This window comes from Phyllobates terribilis, unplaced genomic scaffold, assembly GCF_046119375.1.
Source record: "Phyllobates terribilis strain yellow unplaced genomic scaffold, ASM4611937v1 Scaffold_1__5_contigs__length_1240528914, whole genome shotgun sequence".
Lineage (NCBI taxonomy): Eukaryota > Metazoa > Chordata > Amphibia > Anura > Dendrobatidae > Phyllobates > Phyllobates terribilis.
In genome coordinates, this window is record NW_027362761.1 from 545,026,333 (window position 1) to 545,042,491 (window position 16,159).

The window sequence follows — 16,159 nt, forward strand, 5'->3', positions numbered from 1 at the left end:
TGATCTCCAAGACTCCATATGCCACAGATCCATCCATGGTCCCGGTGCTCAGATTAAATCCTACCCCTTTGACATCATTTCACCAACTCCTCACTAAACATGTGGCTTCTTTTCTCCTTCACTGGGATCAGCCCCCTGAATGGGCAGAACTGCTCTCATCCTCCCCCCCAAAGCTAAGTGTGCATTAGTGAAGGTATTTTTCTCTGGTCAAACCCATCACCTGGGTCTGCATGTGAGACTCCCTGTGGTGACGGCTTTGCCAGATCTACTTTCAACACTCACACAATGGGCCTAGTCGCTGTTTGAACAATGGTTAGAGGCTCCTGAGATACTGATGAGATTACTGGAACGCTAGACATTTTTCAAGTGAAATTAGCGCACATACTGACGAGCAAGCAGAACGATAAAACACAGCAAGAAATCACTAATGAAACACAACAATAAGATGGATGGCACCGGTGCTCGGTGCTGGAAAAAGTCTGATAGTCTTTAGAACAAGACCAGATCCTCATACCGGTGGATACCTGTGCAGTGCTGAAAGAGAAGTAGTGGGGATTGGTAAAATGAATATCTATATTTTTTTAAGCTTTAAGGGCCATTTTCGAAAAATAAAAAGCTGTTTAATCTTTGGTTTATATTCAACCTAGGTTGACAAGTTAGCCAGATGTAGGATTTTGCTATTTCTTCCTTTTTTTTTTATAAACTATTGTTAAACACAAACTTGAAAGAAACTGGAATACCAACCAGGTTCAATCCTGGATTCAAGTGATTATTCTACTTTACCAACTCTAATCTCAATCCTGCTGATTGTTACTGGAAACTGTCAACATGCTTGTTGACAACTCCTCCTCCTACTGACAGGTAAGCATTTCCAATGTAGAAAGACAGTTTTTCACAAAAAACGACCTGATGGAATACAGAATCCTAGACTACAAATAACCAGAGTGCACTACATGCAGACAATGAACAAGCAGGACATGCAGGTAAATTTTGACTATGAAGCCGGCAGAATTTTTTATGAAAATCCTGTGTATCTAGAGGTACTACCTGGGGAAGAAAATAAATTAGCAGAGTAAAAGTGATATAGAGAGTTTATAAATCCCATCATGGCCATTTCCAAGAACTAATATAACGCAGTAGGAAAATCAATATGTCATGAAGTGTCTTCTCCTGATGATGATCAACAGTGAACCTTCTCTCAGCTGTACAGGAAATATACCAGTGTGATGTTGGATATGATATATTACAGTGTTTACTCTACTGTCTGATCAGCTGTGCATCTAAGCCTTAAAGTGCAGTAACTGAGAAGAAAGGGTGCAACAATGTGATAGGATGTGGGGAGCACTCCCTGCTTCAATACAGGCTAGCCTACATTCTCTACCAGTTGACCTATCCAAATTGGGCATGTGGAGGGCATAGGCTGGGTGCCACCTATGAAATCTAGTCTAGATACACTACGGACACTCTGCCTTCCTTGTGAGTAAGATCCTTGGAAAAGTGAATAAAATGTGTGACCTTAAAGGAAACCTGGCATGTCCAATAACACCATTAATCCGCAGATATAGGGTTAATCTGCAGGTTAATAGAGTTTTCAAGATGCCTAGCTGCATTACTGAAAGTGAGACACCAGGGAGAAAATTAAGCTTAATTTTGCCAATTGCCGCCGGCTTTCAGTCATGCAGGTGTGCTGGTGCTGCTACAATCACCGTACGTGGTGGCTGTATTCATGCTCCGGCATTTTGCCTGACAGCTGGCTCAGTAGTGCATCAGAGCCAGCTGTCAGTCAGTCCCGCTTACAGCCGCTGCTCTCAGTGCCGTGAGCTATGATTGTGGCCGCTCCAGCACATCTGTATGACTGAAAGCCGGCGGCTCCCAAGAGGAATAAAAAGTTAATTTTTTTCCTGGTGTCACATTTTTAGTACAGCGGCCAGACACCTTCATAACACTATTAACCTGCAAATTAATTCTGTAGCTGCAGGTTAACAGCGTTATCGGATCTGACAGGTTCCCTTCAAAAGGGTGAGGATGGGGAAGAGATGGGTTTCCACCATAAGGAGAGGGTTTTCCTTTGAGGTATCCAGGTGCCTTGTACATCTTCGGAAAACTGATGAGTTTGTAAGATGTGCAGCTAAACTTATCTTGTGTGAGTGTGTCTAATCAACTGTGTATCTAAGTCTTGCATGTACTGTCTAATAAGGAATTTATGTATCTTATCTTACCATGTGTGATACTGTCTGTTTAGCTGTGTATCTAAGTCTGTTAGTTACAGTGAGTACGGAAAGTATTCAGACCCCTTTAAAAAGTAAATTTTGACATTTCTGTTTTTTTTCAGTCAAGATGGGGTGCAGAGTGTACTTTGATGAGAAAAAAAATTGAACTTTTTAGAATTTACCAAATGGCTGCAATGAAACAAAGAGTGAAAAATTTAAAGGGGTCTGAATACTTTCCGTACCCACTGTATAATAATGTCTGGTGAGTTGTGTTTCTAAGCCCATCTACTGAACTGATGTATCTAATCTTTCCATATGTAAGCCTCTCCTTATTAGATTCACGTACCTAGTTTTATTATGTGTGGTGGTACCTCCTGAACTGTGTATCTAAGCCTATTATATGTGAAATTATCTGCTTTGTTTTCTAAATTGATGTATTTAGTCCTAACATGTGTGATACTTTCTGGTGAGCTGTGTATCTAAACCTGACATGTGTGGACAATAGTGACATGTTAGCTAATCATGCCCAGTAAACAGCGTATCTAAGCCTGCCATGTGTGGTCTACTGTACATTTGTAACTAAAATGTGTGTTATTGCCTATTAATGAATTGCTGTATCTAATCCTAACATGCCTGAAACTATATGCTGAGTCTACATATCTAAGCTCATCATGTGTGATAGTATTTGCTTAACTGATGTGTAGAATCTTACAGTATGTGATACTGGTTTTTCTGCTGTTTATCTAACTATGTATGTCTGGGAAGTTGTGTATCTAAGCCTATAATGTGGGCTGCTGTCTATTGAACTGCTGTATCTAATCCTGCCATATAGTATAAATGTGTTAATGAATTTTTGTATCTAATCCTACTATGAGTGATATTATCTATTAATGAACTGGTCCTACTATATGTGATATGGTCCATTTATCTGTGTATCTAGCTGTGATACTCTTTAAAGGGAATAAGTCACCAGATTTTTGCTACCCCATCTGAGAGCAGCATGATGTAGGGGCAGAGACCCTGGTTCCAGTGATGTGCCACTTACTGGGCTGCTTGCTATCATTTTGATAAAATCACTATTTTATCTACTGTAGATCTAGCAATTATCTGAATGCCCACACCTCTGATTGGTAGCTTTCTGCCTATGCACAGTGTACACAGAAAGCATCCAATCAGTGGTGTGGGCGGGGTTATACAGATTCAATCCCATTAACTGTTTACCTATCCTCCATATGTGAATATGTATCTTAACACACTGATGTATCAAATCCAAACAGCTGAGTATCCACCATATGTCATACTATTTATTGTAAAGGACATATTGATATTCATGCTATGGCAACTCCATTTTGTCGGCTTGCTTCAAAATCATGTTATTATACTCTTTGCATAACATACATTCTTTCCTTCTTTCCTCTTGATTCACATGCAACTTTCCCACACTAACCTTTTCTCTCAGGAACATTCTATGAGACACCCTGCTCCTGTTATCTAGCTAGTCTGAGCCGGGATGTGTAACCTTGTAACTTTCCATCATGCACCGAACTAACGATAATATGACCATATGTGTGTTTCCGTAATAACTGTACTAACATTGGTTCAAGCTTGTAGTATGGGTGTAGGTGATTGGCTATTAATATACTCAAAACAATATAAAATGCTAAGTAGAAATAAACGGGGTTAGAGATTCTTGAATCCCCCCATACAGAGCTTTGCCTCCGTCTGGTTTTCTATTGGATTACGCAATCAACCTTGTAACATAATAATTTGACACTCACTTGGTCAACTGTGAAGGGTCATTACTGCCCTCCCTCAAGATTATTAGTACTCAGATGTATCTCATCCTAACAACTATGTATCTAACTACCATGTATATGATTTATTAACATGTTGTTGTATGTAATCCTATCAGCTGTATATCTAACCACAATGTGTGATACTTTTTATTAGCATTCTGATGTATCTAATCCTACTAGCTTTGTATCTAAACACCATGTGTAATACTATTTATCAATAAACATGGATCTAATTTCGTCAACTGTGTACCCGAGTCTGTTATGTTTGTTATTTATTATTTAAGTCTATCCTATGTGATTGTGTTTGGTACATTAATGTATCTATTCCTATCGTGTGTGATACTGTTTGCTACTGGATTCATGTATCTAATCTTATGTAATGTCAATTAAATTAATGTATCTCAACATATGCTGTGCGGCAGTGGCATGCCGCTGATAGTGGCAGACCATATGCCCACTATGGGGCCTGGGAATCGGGGAGAGCAATGCTGGTGCCCGCCCGCACCTAGCCACCCACTTTCCCCACCTGGCATCACACTTTCACCTGGATGCAGACACAGTTGAAAGTAATAGTGGAAGAGGGGGTCATCAGCTCACACCTCCATAATTCTCTCCATGCACCTGACATCTCTGCACTGCAGACGCGATGATGTCACTACATTACGCCCTTTGTGCAGAGCAGTGAAGAGCATCAGACCAAACGCTGAGTCCTTTGTGGGGCCATCATGCTCTTTGGAGGGCTATATGGTGATCATTATATTATTTGGAAGAAAGGCTATTTGGGGGGCCATCATGCTATTTGGAGTGCTATGTCGAGGCCATTATAATATTTGGGGGGCTATCATTCTACATGGAGGGTTACTGTATGTGGTGGGCCATCATGCTATTTGGAGGGCTATTTTGGGGGCCATCATACTATTTGGAGGACTATGTGAGGGTAATGAAAGTATTTGGAGGACTGTATGGGGGCCATTATATTATGTAGAGGACTGTGTGCGGGCTATTAATCTTTTTGAAGGGTAGTGTTGGGGCCGTTATACTCTTTGGAGGGTTATGAATGGGCCAATCATACTGTTTGCGGGGCTATGTGGGGGGCCAATTATACTGTTTGGAGGGCTATGTGGGGGCCAATTATACTGTTTGGAGGGCTATGTGGGAGCCAATTATACAGTTTGGAGGGCTATGTGGTGGCCATTATACTGTTTGGAGGGCTCTGTGGTGGCCATTATACTGTTTGGAGGGGTATCTGATGGCCATTATACTGTTCGGAGGGCTATGTGGGAGCCAATTATAGAGTTTGGAGGGCTATGTGGTGGCCATTATACTGTTTGGAGGGCTGTGTGGTGGCCAATATACTGTTTGGAGGGGTATCTGATGGCCATTATACAGTTTGGAGGGGTATCTGATGGCCATTATACAGTTTGGAGGGGTATCTGATGGGCATTATACAGTTTGGAGGGGTATCTGATGGCCATTATACTGTTTGGAGGGCTATGTGGTAGCCATTATACTGTTTGGAGGGCTGTTTGGAGGGCTGTGTGGTGGCCATTACACTGTTCGGAGTGCTATGTGGTGGCCATTATATTGTTTGGAGGGCTGTGTGGTGGCCATTACACTGTTCAGAGTGCTATGTGGTGGCCATTATACTGTTTGGAGGGCTGTGTGGTAGCCATTATAATTTTTGGAGGCTGCGTCGTGGCCATTATACTGTTTGGAGGGCTATGTAGGGGCCATTACATTGTTTGGAAGGCTGTGTGAGGGCCAATTATATAGTTTGGAGGGCTGTGTTGGGGCCAATATATTGTTTTAAGGGTTATGTGGGGGGCCATGATATTGTTTGGAAGGCTAGTGGGGGTCACTATAATGTGTCTAGACAGTATGGAACATTGTGTTCTGGCCAACATACTGTATAGAGGTTTGTGGGGGCCACTATACTACTTGGAGGTCCACTATACTGTATGGATTGCCATCATACTGTGTGGAGGGTAGTGTCGGGGCAATAATCCTGTATATAGGGAGCTATGGGGCCATCATACTGTGTTGGAGTCACTGTGGGACTGTCATACTTTGTAGGGGGGGTACTGTAGGGTCATCATACTGTGCGTGTGGAGGAGTTCACTGTGGGGCTATTTTACTTTGTTTGGGGAGCACATTTGTTGGCATCATTCTTTATGGGGGACGTGAAAGGAGTATCTTAGTGCATGGGAACAATGGGCTTCAATAGGGGTAAAATTACTTTCTAAGGACTGCAGAGTTGTGAGATTTGCTCTTCTGCTCTTCTGTCCCTGCTCAATATTCTTTTTCTTTTGTGCGTGGGGGGTAGTTAGGACTTTTGCTATGGGGGCCTCATGATTTCTATGTATGCCCCTTCTGTGCTATATTATCTGCAAAGCTAGCATATCAAAGCCTATCATGTGTTAGAGAAGCTTTCAGTACTACAATCCCCATCATGTCATGTGATACAGAATGAGAGTCAGGATTAAATACATGACTACCTGACCTTCCTCTCCTTTTTTGACATCTGCTCGAAAGGAGATTTATTTAGAAAAAGGCAACATTTCGGTTTTAATCAATTTCTGCCAGAACTGTCTGTAAGTTAGCGGCACATTTTACACATTTAATAATACAGTCACATCTGCGTCAGGAAACAGCAACAATAAACATTGACATTGATTATATTTGTGAATATTTATTAAAAAAAAAAAAAAAAAAAGTCTCAGTAATTACAACCCGTCAACAGGAAAATGAAAACACAGTGAAAAAGAAAATGTGAACATCAGTCATTCAAGGCAATGCAGGTGAGTGTGTCCTGCACAAATAGGCATTTTATAAATAAGAAAAGTCATTAGTTATTTCATTCCATCCATTATTTCCTACATTTTCATATCCACCTGGAAACTCTAAGGTGGGGAGGATTTATTTCAATTAGTGTAAGGAATAAAGAAGTGTAAAGAAAGTAAAACGTACCTATTTTATCCGTGTTTTTCTTGAATATAACATGTACTCATAGGCTATGTAGCTGTTATGAATTGAGTTATGGAGTAGATAAATAAATCCAATATCACTGGACACCTGACAATATCTCCTGTGTGTAGAGAAATTCTTGTTATGTCCCCCATCCTGGCTCCTTTCTGAAATGATGTCCCCGATCGTGGCTTCTTTCTGTAACAATGTCCTCTGTGCCGGCCATCACTATGTAATAATGTCCACCATCCTGTGACCCTTCCTGGTATATTGTCCCCCATCCTGGACCCCTTCCTTGTATAATGTCCCCCATCCTGTGTCCCTTCCTGTTATAATGTCCCCCATCATGTGCCCCTTCCTGGTATATTGTCACCCATCCTGGTCCGCTTCCTGGTATAATGTCCACCATCCTGTGCCCCTTCATGGTATATTGTCCCCCATCCTGTGCCCCTTCCTGGTATAATGTTCCCCATCCTGTGCTTCTTCCTGTTATAATGTCGCCTGTGCTGACCACCACTATGTAATAGTGTCCCCCATCCTGGGCTCCTTCCTGGCATAATGTCCTCCATCCTGTGCCCCTTCCTGTTATAATGTCGCCTGTGCTGACCACCACTATGTAATAGTGTCCTCCATCTTGGGCTCCTTCCTGACATAATGACCTCCATCCTGTGCCCCTTCCTGTTATAATGTCGCCAGTGCTGACCACCACTGTGTAATAGTGTCCCCCATCCTGGGCTCCTTCCTGGCATAATGTCCTCTATCCTGTGCCCCTTCCTGTTATAATGTCGCCTGTGCTGACCACCACTATGTAATGATGTCCCTCATCCTGGGCTCCTTCCTGGCATAATGTCTCCCATCCTGTGCCCCTTCCTGTTATAATGTTGTCTGTGCTGACTACCACTATGTAATGGTGTCCCCCATCCTGGGCCCCTTCCTGGTATAATGTCCCCCATCATGTGCCCATTCCTGTTATAATATTCCCATCCTGGCCCCATCCTTTCATAATGCCCCCCATTCTGGGCCCTTTCCTAGTATAATCTAACTCATCATGGGCCCTTTCTGTCAAAATGTCCTCTGTCCTAAGCCCCTTACTCTAATAATGCTGACATCAGCTGCCAACCTCTGATTAGCCGGCTGCGTGTACTGCAGTGCAAGGAACCGGGGGTCTTTGCACCGCAATACACTGCAGCTAAATGTACATCCTTGGACACACATCCAGCTGAAATAGTCCCTGGTGTCGGCGGGTCACCCTCCCGCAGTCACACCTTTTGTGATTGTAACACACCTACACATTAGCAAATAGGTGCTACATCAAAGGTGAAGATAGTTGCCCCTAAGGCAGACATGTCATCTCTCGGCCTCTTAGAACCTCACATGGCAGGAATAGAAATGCAATATTTTACGGCCATATTGATAATAATCATATTCACTTTTGTGGGTTCAGGTGCTGGGATTTTCAGGTTTGGGAAACCACAGAAATTGAATAGAAACCCTAATTATGGATATAACATAGTTTTGTTTGATGTGTCTAGGATGGTGAAAGTATGGTCAGTGGAGAAAGATTGAACTTGATGGACCTAGGTCTTTTTTACAACTTATGTAACTATGTAAAAATATGAAGGTTCCTGTGGAAGAATATGATATAAATTAGACTTATGCTTAGCCCCCATGCTCTGAGTATACGATTAGCCACCATCCTCTCACCTGACAAGCAGGTGGGGTGAGAAGTGTGGATGAGACCCTTTATAATATCCCCTTCAGAAAAACTCATCAGATCCAGTATAGACACGATGTAGATCTGTCCAAATTTCTGTGGTGACTCCTCCATCAGAAGGACCCTCAAATCCAATCTATAAGACACTTCTGTATTTATCCATATTATTCTTTTTACTGTTTGCTTTTATGTGTGTTTTTTGTTATGTTATCTTTTTTAGAACATTGTAATAAGCAGTGTACTATTTTAGTACATTAAATCTAAAATTTAATAGCTTTGTTCATTGTTGCTATAAACGTACCCACAACACTGAAGAGGGAAAGTATACCCTGATTGTTTTACCCTCTGTATGCCAGAGTGCATGAAGAGTGCCTGTCAGGTGCTTGGGAAAGCTGGATGGCATATGTGCTACTGTGTTACCCAGGGCAGGAATACCAAAATGGCGAATAGTGGCAGCAAAAAGATTGGTTTGGATGGCTTAGCTCATTGCTCGCCTGTTATGATAGGTGAGTGGACGAGTGAGGCCACGGCTCCACTATCAGCGTTTGCTGACCCCCAAAACCTCAGAGAATTGTCACCAATGTAACAGATCAAGGTCACCCATACAAGTCTAAGTGTCCTTTAAAATCACGGAGAGCACACGGATGCAGTTATTAACGTTGAAACGGGTAGGAGAAACTTTCCAATTTTTTTAGCTTAAGAGAAAAAAATCATTGATGAAACTCTGATGGTAAAAATGGACAAAACTGATCAAACACTGGTGAAAATGTGATCCAAAACACTGAAGGAAATCGGACCATTTTTTATATGTATGAGAAAAAAACACTGGCATCAGAGTCCTGAGGGTACGTGCACACCAAAATTTTTTCAGGATGTGTGGACAACATATAGCACATGGACAGTACGACAACCAAGCTTAAAGTTGTTTTCCCACAAACAAAAGTTCATTTTAATCAACAGATATTGTAAAAATTATAATTTTCACAATTGGATGTGTTTAAATAAAATGTTCCTGTGCTGAGATAATCTTATAAATGTGCCCCTGCTGTGTACTGTGTAATGGCTGTGTCTGACCCTGTATGGAACATGGTCTGATCATACCACATCTCCTGGGCAGGGATGGAGAAAAAGAGAGTATACAGACATTAGAGTTTTGAGATCACAAATTATTCTTTCTTTGAGGTAAAACATGGTTTAAAAACAGGTAGGGAAATGTTTTACCTCACACAAAGAATCCCCTGTGATCCCCTGCTGTCCTGTCTGTATAGTCTTTTGCTTCCTCCTCTGTCCAGATGCTGTGGTATGATCAGACCATGTCCCTGTACGGTCAGACACAGCCATTACACAGTACACAGCAGGGGCACATTTATAACATTATCTCAGCACAGGAACATTTTATTTAAACACATCCAATTGTGGAAATTATAATTATTCCAAGATCTATTGATTAAAATGAACTTTTGTTCATGGGAAAACCCCTTTAAGTATTAGGCCTCATTCAGATGTCTGTGTTGCACTATTTTTTGTTGTTCTATTTATCCTTTTCACACACACAACACATACCCATTATGGTTTATGGGGCTGTTCATATGTCTGTGTTATTTCATGTACCATGTGTATGTGCAAAACTTATAGAGACATGTCCGTTTTATACTGGCAGTAGGCATGTAAAGTACCAATACAAGTCTATGGGTCAATGAAAAACACATACAGCACACGGATGACATCAGTGTACAGTCTGGGTGCTGTCTATGTTTAACATTACAAAGGATAGGAGAAGCTTTATAATTTATTCATTAATTTATCCATACATGAAAAACACTACCGACACACTGGCCAAACACGGATAACACACTGACCAAACACTGACGACACAGTAACCAAACACTGACGACACACTGACCAAACACAGATAACACAATGACCAAACTCTGACGTCACACTGACCAAGCACAGATAACACACTGACCAAACTCTGACGACACAGTGACCAAACACTGACGTCACAGTGCCCAAACACAGATAACACACTGCCCAAACACAGATAACACACTGCCCAAACACAGATAACACACTGCCCAAACACAGATAACACACTGCCCAAACACAGATAACACACTGCCCAAACACAGATAACACACTGACCAAACTCTGACGACACACTGCCCAAACACAGATAACACACTGCCCAAACACTGATGTCACAGTGCCCAAACACAGATAACACACTGCCCAAACACAGATAACACACTGCCCAAACACAGATAACACACTGACCAAACTCTGACGACACACTGCCCAAACACAGATAACACACTGCCCAAACACTGACGTCACACTGCCCAAACACAGATAACACACTGCCCAAACACAGATAACACACTGCCCAAACACAGATAACACACTGCCCAAACACAGATAACACACTGCCCAAACACAGATAACACACTGACCAAACTCTGACGACACACTGCCCAAACACAGATAACACACTGCCCAAACACAGATAACACACTGCCCAAACACAGATAACACACTGCCCAAACACAGATAACACACTGCCCAAACACAGATAACACACTGCCCAAACACTGACGTCACACTGCCCAAACACAGATAACACACTGCCCAAACACAGATAACACACTGCCCAAACACAGATAACACACTGCCCAAACACAGATAACACACTGCCCAAACACAGATAACACACTGCCCAAACACTGACGTCACACTGACCAAACACAGATAACACACTGTCCAAACACAGATAACACACTGCCCAAACACTGACGTCACACTGCCCAAACACAGATAACACACTGCCCAAACACAGATAACACACTGCCCAAACACAGATAACACACTGCCCAAACACTGACGTCACACTGACCAAACACAGATAACACACTGCCCAAACACTGACGTCACACTGACCAAACACAGATAAAACAATGACTATGCACCAATGATACAAGGATCAAACACTGATGATACACTGACCAAAAACTGATGCCACAAATGTGCCATTTTTTGTCAATATGCTCACTCACTCTGCCATAGATTCTCTCATCCTAGAGAACCGGGCCGATTATGCTAAAGACACTCGGTGCAAACTCTGATTGGAGTTTGCGCTGAGTGACATCTGAGTGTGATCCGATTCTTTCACATGAAAGAATCGCAGCACAGGTGTGGAGAAGATGGAGAAACTTAATTTCTCCATCTTGTCCATTGTCTATGTCTGCATAAATTAGACTGCACTCGGATGACATCAGAGTGCAGTCCGATGTGTTACACACACCCACAGACTTGTATATGTGCGCATCGTCCAATTATCTGATGCATTTGCAGTTTGTTGCAATTTTTTTTCTCATGCCAAATCAGCATGGGAAAATAATCACAGATCTACACTGCCCCATAGAATAACACCGGGCCCAGTGCTATCCGATAACACATCAGATAGCACCCGGCCGTATTATACACTAGTGTGAGTGAGCCCGCAGGGATAAACATGTCTTAGTAGAGCCTTTCTCCTTATGGACAATTTTTCAAACTGAACAAGTTCCTGTGGAAAATATTGCTGCATGCGCTAATCTGGTCCAAACTAAGGACAAGTGCATGTCAATTAGATTTAGTGACTACTGTACATAACAATTGTATGGTCACATTCACTGTAATTGATATAGCGTCGCTTTAAGAACCCCAATTTTTATCAACATATAGTAAAATTGACGTATTTTCACACATGTAGCATAAATAATGCCCGACAGAGTATCTTGAAGTTTTCCTTTTTCAAAGCTAGTCATCTTGGGTCACTCATCTCAGGATATCTTGAGCCAAGAGGGAAGGTAAAAAATGAAAAAATTTGTATGAATTGGATATAGTGGAGCCTTTTAACCTACAAGTTTGGGCTCTTTCTTTCCTTTTGCACCATTTCTGTAATACTCGCCCGATTTCCCGAGGAGCACATGGATTTGCTTACAGAGGCAGTGACATCCCCAATTTGCACCTTACTGGTCCGTAGAGTTTAGCCTTTGTCTGTACTTCGCCTTATTGTCTTCCCGACATATAACAAACATGTACGGTATGTAACTGCAGTGATCGGAGTTAATTCTGAGTACTGCGTTTCTTCTCCTTATAAGCCGCGATCTGTATTGTTCAACAAATGCAGAATTTCACCAGTCCATCAATTAAAATTTTGTTCCCATTTTTCAGTCCAGTATACGGTAAATGACAAGCTGCTTTTTAAGATTAGAACTTGTAATGCAAAAAAAACTCAAAAAAACAAGCCCCCGTATTGCTATGTTGACAGCAAAATATAATAAATATAAATGGCTTTTGGAATAAAGGGAAGAGAAAAAAAAAAAAAAAAAGAAAGAAAGAAAATCTTGAGGTCATAACTAGAGATGAGCGGTGTTCGACTAGAACTGTTCACCAATCTCAAATTCGAGCTGTTTTGGGCGGTGTTCGAGTTGTTCGACGAACCCGAACGATTTGCAAAAAATTCGGCTGTTCGAGGTTATGTTCGATAACTGTTCGTGCACCAAAAGCGTGTCCTGCATGTCTGGCGCTATTTAGAGCACCAATCATGCAGGGATTGTCTGCCACTCACTGTAATGCCACAGCCATGGTGGTTGTGGCATTACACTGATTGCCCAAATCGATGGGAACAGTGCCAACAGTGAAACATGAAAAGCCGGCAATTCAGCAGCGGCATACACCTGTACCCGACAATTTAGAACCGAAAGAATAGAGCTTCACACATAGATTAGATAGATATAAACATGTCAGCCACATATATACGAAGTACAGTGAAAGTGCTGCTTACTGTACTTGTCATTTAGCGTAAAGGATTTATCAAAAAAAATAATAGTGTTTTCATGCACCGTCTCTTTAAAAAAGCCGGCCGGCAATTCAGCAGCGATACCCGACAATTTATAACAGACAGAATAGAGCTTCACACATAGATTAGATAGATAGAAACATGTCAGTCACATATATATGAAGTACAGTGATAGTGTTGGTTACTGTACTTGTCATTTAGTATTAAAATAAAGGATTTATTATTAAAAAAATTGGCGTGGGGTTCCCCTTAATTTTAGGCTCTAGCGGAGGTTAAGCAGACGGCTGGGGCAGATGTTTGAAGCCTGGGAAGGGGGTAATACCCACGGAGCTTCCCAGGCTACTAATATCAGCCCCCAGCTGAATACATAGCCTTTACTAGCTATTAAAATGGGGGACCCCCCCAAAAAAATGACGTGGGGTCCCCCCTAATTTAATAGCTAGCAAAGGCTAGGCAGACAGCTGGGGGCTGATATTAATAGCCCAGGAAGGGAGCCATGAATATTGGCCCCCTCCCAGGCTAGAAACACCAGCCGTCAGCCGCCCCAGAAATGGCGCATTCATAGGATGCGCCAATTCTGGCACTTAGCCTCGCTCTTCCACGCTGCCCTGGCGCGGTGGCAGGGGGTAATAGGGTTGGGGTTGATGTCAGCTTATAATGCCAGCTGACATCAAGCCCAGGTTGGTTAGTAATGGAGAGGCGTCTATAAGACACCCCCATTACTAACCCCATAGTCAAAGTTAAAAAAAACACAAACACCCAGAATAAAGTCCTTTAATTGAAATAAAGACACAATCCTTTATTGTTCTAAATTAAACCATACTTACCGTCACGCCCATTCCAGCTGAAGCCAACGATCTCCTGCAATAAAAGAAAAATAATAAAGCAACCTCATCCTTACCTTTCCATGGTTCCCACGACAGCTTCAGCTCTGCTACATCGAGATGACAGGCTGGACCACAGCAGAACGCTGCCATCCAGCCTCTCATCCCGCAGACACTGAGAAGCGCAGGCTTGCTTGCGCTGCTCAGCGTCTCTCTGTGACGACATCCAGATGAGCCGAGTTCATGTCCAATGAACTCGGCTCACCTCATGCACGTCACTGACAGCGTGGGAAAATTCTCACGCTGAAGCGGTCAGTGCAGGAGAATTCTCCCACGCTGTCAGTGACGTGCATAAGGTGAGCTCATGTCCAATGAACTCAGCTCACCTCCTGCACGTCACTGACAGCGTGGGAGAATTCTCCTGCACTCAGCGCTTCAGCGTGAGAATTCTCCCACGCTGAAGCGCTGAGTGCAGGAGAATTTTCCCACGCTGTCAGTGACGTGCATAAGGTGAGCTCATGTCCAATGAACTCAGCTCACCTCCTGCACGTTACTGACAGCGTGGGAGAATTCTCCTGCACTCAGCGCTTCAGTGTGAGAATTCTCCCACGCTGAAGCGCTGAGTGCAGGAGAATTTTCCCACGCTGTCAGTGACGTGCATGAGGTGAGCCGAGTTCATTGGACATTAACTCGGCTCATCTGGATGCCCTCACAGAGAGACACTGTGGAGCGCAAGCAAGCCTGCGCTTCTCAGTGTCTGCGGGATGACAGGCTGGATGGCAGCGTTCTGCTGCGGTCCAGCCTGTCATCTCGATGTAGCAGAGCTGAAGCTGTCGTGGGAACCATGGAAAGGTAAGGATGAGGTTGCTTTATTATTTTTCTTTTATTGCAGGAGATCGTTGGCTTCAGCTGGAATGGGCGTGATGGTAAGTATGGTTTAATTTAGAACAATAAAGGATTGTGTCTTTATTTCAATTAAAGGACTTTATTCTGGGTGTTTGTGTTTTTTTTAACTTTGACTATGGGGTTAGTAATGGGGGTGTCTTATAGACGCCTCTCCATTACTAACCTGGGCTTGATGTCAGCTGGCATTATAAGCTGACATCAACCCCAACCCTATTACCCCCTGCCACCGCACCAGGGCAGCGTGGAAGAGCGAGGCTAAGTGCCAGAATTGGCGCATCCTATGAATGCGCCATTTCTGGGGCGGCTGACGGCTGGTGTTTCTAGCCTGGGAGGGGGCCAATATTCATGGCTCCCTTCCTGGGCTATTAATATCAGCCCCCAGCTGTCTGCCTAGCCTTTGCTAGCTATTAAATTAGGGGGGACCCCACGTCATTTTTTTTGGGGGGTCCCCCATTTTAATAGCTAGTAAAGGCTATGTATTCAGCTGGGGGCTGATATTAGTAGCCTGGGAAGCTCCGTGGGTATTACCCCCTTCCCAGGCTTCAAACATCTGCCCTAGCTGTCTGCTTAACCTCCGCTAGAGCCTAAAATTAAGGGGAACCCCACGCCAATTTTTTTAATAATAAATCCTTTATTTTAATACTAAATGACAAGTACAGTAACCAACACTATCACTGTACTTCATATATATGTGACTGACATGTTTCTATCTATCTAATCTATGTGTGAAGCTCTATTCTTTCTGTTCTAAATTGTCGGGTACAGATGCTGAATTGCCGGCCGGCTTTTTTAAAGAGACGGTGCATGAAAACACTAATATTTTTTTTAATAAATCCTTTACACTAAATGACAAGTGCAGTAACCAACACTGTCACTGTGCTTCTTATATGTGTGACTGACAT